This window comes from Vicia villosa, linkage group LG3 (assembly GCF_029867415.1).
Source record: "Vicia villosa cultivar HV-30 ecotype Madison, WI linkage group LG3, Vvil1.0, whole genome shotgun sequence".
Classification (NCBI taxonomy): domain Eukaryota; kingdom Viridiplantae; phylum Streptophyta; class Magnoliopsida; order Fabales; family Fabaceae; genus Vicia; species Vicia villosa.
Window position 1 is genome coordinate 81,024,454 of NC_081182.1, and position 5,363 is coordinate 81,029,816.

The window sequence follows — 5,363 nt, forward strand, 5'->3', positions numbered from 1 at the left end:
CAAACCGACTTGGCTTCACAAAACAAACTCATCATTAGCTACATTTAATGTTGCACGTGCACCCACCTTTGCTGACGTTTAAGGACTCACCTCAATTGATGTTAGAATATTCACTTCGCAGTCTCTTAAGGGACTCGCCCCAAGTTCTACTTAAGGGACACACATCCAAGTTCAACTTGAGGGACTCGCCCCAAGTTCTGTTTGAGGGGCTCGCATCCAAGTTCTTCTTGAGGGACTCGCTTCCAAATTCTGCTTAAGAGTCTCGCCCAATTCCTACTTAAGGGACACACCCAATAATGAATATTAAACGCGATTGAGCTAAATTACTTTGTCTTTTACAAGCCCTCGTGCTTGAGGGACTATGTACCAATATAATTGTATTAACCTTATACATAGATAAGTTTACCAAGCATGGAAGAAAAAGGGCACAGAGGGAGCAATACAAAGCTCTCTAAAGGTTGGTAAATACCACATGCCTCCCAAAGTTGGGTCTCGAGTCTTCCATTGGTCGCAACTCTCGTTCATTGGTCGTAACACTCGCCCATTGGTCGTGTCACTGACCCTCTATTAGGCTTGGTTCAGACTGTCTTTCACCCTCTTATGAAACATGGGGGAATGACGTGTCTTTAGGCACCAACAGCATGGAAAGCTCAATAAAAGGGTGGAAATCATATTCTCCAGAATAATATGGGAAATAATAGTTTCCATGTCCCAGACTCTTGATAGAAGAGCATAATAACCACACTCTAGATACAAAGATCCAGACTCTATAGACCTATATAAATATCCCAACCACAAGATTGAGAAGAGATCATTCGATTCACCTAAAATTTATAGATACAAAGTTTTTCACATTTCTACGTGAACATGTTATAACACCATAAACAATTCTAAACACCACACAGTCTTCCAAATACAGAGCTATGCTTATTGTAAGCTCTAAGCTTTAAGCAAGTAACCAATCCTCCTTGCATGAAGAAAACAAAGTATACGAAAAAGAAAGAAAAAATTGATCACTTAGCTAGCAACAGTCCAATGCATATGTACTTTATACAAGAATAACATGGTCATGAATTATAGTTACAAATCAAACTATAGTACATATGAATTCATTGATATAGAAAATTAATACTAATATTATCAAACTATAGTAGAAAGAGAATGGAGTGAGATTGATAAGAGATCCATCTTCACCTTCTTTGAAAGATGAAGGCATAGCAGGCCAAACAAACGCAGGTCTTTCCATTGGAACAATTGGAGGCCTTTCATTTGGATTTGGGTGACAACAAGCCAATCCAAGAATAAGCACAGTTTCAACTTATTCCAATGTTGATATCATCCTCTTCATCAACACATGTCCTTTTATCAACAACACTAACAATTTTCCCTTTTCCATAAAGCTCCCAAACCCAATACACAATACTATTTTTATAATCATCTTGTGCACACACATTTTTCTGGTCTTTTTCCACATAATTTCCAAAACAAGTAGATTAATTAAAGCTCTAGAATATCCCAAAGACTTTCATTGCAGTCATAAAATTTGCCATTCCACTTTTACTACAAATTCCCTTTACCCCCTACATTCTGTCTTATCCTATCATAAAATCTCTTCATCTCATCATTATTATACACTTTCAATTTTAAATGCAATTGAACCAAAATCTTATAAACAAATTGTCTAACTCCCAACAATGGATTGATCTCATCTTCGTTATAGACGGCCGCAATGCGCATCGCAACAAATACAATGACCGCAATCGCATCTCCGCGACCGCAAGTGCAATTTAAACCATGCCTATAGTGCTGTTCTGATCTATCAAGGTGGAACATGCTACTGTTTAGTTGCTGTTCGATAACAAAGGTTAATAAAAAGGTGAAGAGATTGAATTTGTAATCTACATTTTCAAACATCCTAAATCTTTCAGCAAGCACCATCAGATGTGAATCAATCCCTGTGAAAAGTTACCATTTATAACTTAATATTTGCTCTTCATGAAGTTGCTTACATCGAATCCACGATAATATACAGCCAACGAGACCTTTGACCAACAAGACAGTTTGGCCGAGTGGTCTAAGGCGCTGGAATCAGGCTCCAGTCCGAAAGGGCGTGGGTTCAAATCCCACAGCTGTCAACAGTTTTTTTTATTATTTCTTATCTTATGTATGTTTTAGTTCTCGTTCAGCAACTTCAAGTATGCCTATAAATTATGCTATTATACTCTATTGCATATATCTTTTGTTATTTCTATAATCCGTATTATTTCCATCTAATTTTTATGTTATGCATGGGTTGCATTTAGATAGTTTCTCTTTTTATTTGTTCATGAGAAAATATGTTACTGAACTAAATGTAACTGATACATATAGTAAGTCATTTTGGTCAGAGTAGTTAGATATATATTTTGCTCCAGAAATGCACTGCATCAAAGCTAACCCATGATGCTCCAATATCTACAGCTTCTGGTTTATCTGTTAGAAAATCAATGCAAATTGCAAAAAGTCTTCCTTCAAATTGATGCCAAGTTAATTTGCTTTTGAAGAGGTTCACACAAAGACTCTATACCAACTCAAAGCCTCTCAACATAGCTTTGATGGTCGTAAGTTGTTCCAAGAACCATCCAAAATAAGAATTGAATTGTCTACAAATTGAAGAAGTTCAAAGTACACTTCCTCATTTAATTGGAATCACTAGAACTTCCCCTCAATCCTGATAAACCCTCTGCAACAAGTAAGAACGGAAATAGGGATAAAAGATTCCTATGACGCAAACCCCTTCTTACCAGAAAATCTAAGGTATGACTACCATTTACTAGAGCTGACATTGAACTTGAAAAGACTAAAGAATTCATCCAATTAAGCCATCTGCTACCAAAATTCATCCTCTGTAGGATGTCTCTTAGATATTCCTAAGAGACATAGTCATAAGTTGTGGTAAAATGCACCTTGACCAACAAACACTGATTAACGAACTTGGCACTGCCCCTGAGTATTTCTGGCCAATAGTATCTGACTCTTAAGAGCTTGTTTGCTAATGCTCTCCCTCTAATGTGTCTTCCAGATACAACTCTATACACCTTGATCAATACTAAATTTACTTCTTCATTTAAGATACATCTTAGCATGGGCATTGACCTCCCCATTTTGTAGAGCATGTCTACCACCAGGACATATCAATCAACGGGCCTTCGTATCTTTCAAGTTTCCACCGCTTCCTTGGATACTATTTATTTGGTTAAGTATTCGACGATGGGAGTCATCTAGGTTTCACCGTTTTGAATCATCATAATCGACTTCTGTACTCGGTATATCAAGACTCAAGAGTTTTCTGTTACATTGTTCTGTTGAGACATAACTTTTGGTACTGAAGAGCTTTTCTAATAGGTTAACATAAGCATTTTCTTCATGCATGACATGTACTATCTCAAAAGTATTGAAATCCTTTGTTATCTCGAGGATATGCTGCAGATATTTGGCCAACAATTGTTCCTTTGTTTGATAATCTCCCTTCATCTGGTTAGTGACCAATTGAGAATCGCATCAGGCCCAGAGGTAAGTACCTCCTATATTATGGGCTAACTTCATTCCCATTATATAAAACTTCACCAGGTCCCTTCAGTACTTCGGCTGAGGCAGAATCCTCATACATGTGGCTCTTATTAATGGACGAGTTATCCAACATTAAAGGAAGCAGAGCGGGAATCGTGCTGAAGGGACCTGTGGAAGTTCTTATTGGAATTTAAAACAAATATGGTTGTTCCAAGAGAACTTCACCACGTCTCTCCAGCACAACTCTTGCTCCCTTCTCTTAGGTTGGACGATCCCTCCACTAATAAGCACCACAAGCATGGGGATTCCGCCGCAATCAGAGTACTGAACTCGGTCAAAAAGCCTGTAAGGACTTGGGATTTTGTATTACTTTTGAGTACAAACAATATGTCATACCTTGACAGCTCTACCGACCATGCCATCATTCGGCATGTAAGATCTGACATTTTCAGTACTTGTTTGATTGGGTAATTTGTCTTAACAATAATCTAATGTCCCTAGAAATAAGTTATCTTTTGTCTTAACGCAACTCGCCCCCTTTTTAGACTTTGCTGACGAGATAGACCAACCTTTCTCCATTCTTACCTTCTTTGACAAGGAATGAGCTTATAACTTTCTCTATGATGGATAAATATAGGATTAAATGTGCTCCTTATATAGAACATGTAAGAATGGGCAGAGCTTATAGGAAACTCTTCAACTCTTGAAAATATTTCCCACAGTCTTCTATCCATTAAAAACTTTTTGAATTATGTAGTGCCGTGAAGAATTGGATAGACTAATCACCAACGTAAGACAAGAATCTAGAGAGTGTTGCGATTCTTCCCGTCAATTGTTGCACTTCTTTCACTAAGGCCGGGCTTCTCATGTTAATGATTGCCTGACATTTATCTGGGTTCGCCTTAATTCCCTGACTGGTTAACATGAAACCCCAAAAAAATTCACATCTGTACCCCGAACAAACACTTATTTAGATTTAGCCACATGTTAAACCTTTTACTGAAGATAATTTATCCTTAAAATCACTATAATATTGCCCATCATTTGGGGTTTTGATCACCATGTCATTGATATACACTTCAAGGTTCTGACTTATCTGATCAAAAAACACAATGTTGATGAGCCTTTGGTATGTCACTCCTGCATTCTTTAATTCGAAAGGCATGACATCATAGTAGTAATTGCTTCAGTTCTTCATGAATGCTATTTTTAAGGTGTCGTTGGGCTTATCCGTTACTATGTTATCCATCCATGCAAGGTAATTGATTTCTTGGATAAATCTCGCCTCTAGCAACTTTTTTATCTCTTCTGTCGTAACAAAACTATTCTCTTTTCCCTCCTTTTGCTTCCTCTAGGTGACAAGCTTCACTCCGACCTTTATGGACACCTGACGACAAACCACATATGGATCTATCCTAGGCATGTCTGTGAGAGCCCATGTGAAAAGATTTGCATTCTCTCGTAGCAGCTGCACACTTTTGATCTGTTTGTCTCCAAGAAGTGTCATTCCAATCTAGGTAGTTTAATACTATCCGGGACATATTCTAACAATCTTTAGTACTTCCATGGGAGTTAGACTATATTCTAGGAGGTCTCTACAAGGATATAGGTCCATATAGTGGACTTTATGCGCGTTCGGGATGGGCTCCTTATTGATCTTCTTTTTTAACTTTAGGCCGTCTCTATAAAACTACCTTGCTAACTCCTGATTTCCCTTTATTACTCCAACCTACCCATTGCTCAATGTGTACTTCATGATCAAATATAGCGCCGATAAGACCGCCTCCAAAATGTTGAAGGCCGACCTACCTATG

At 37.9% G+C, this 5,363-nt stretch overlaps 1 non-coding gene across 1 annotated transcript; it reads left to right on the forward strand.

Annotated features, from left to right (window-relative positions):
• Positions 1 to 2,055: 2,055 nt before the first annotated feature.
• Positions 2,056 to 2,135, forward strand: TRNAL-CAG (transfer RNA leucine (anticodon CAG)). Its single transcript has one exon. It is a non-coding gene; the product is annotated as a tRNA-Leu (tRNA).
• The last annotated feature ends 3,228 nt before the right edge of the window (positions 2,136 to 5,363 follow it).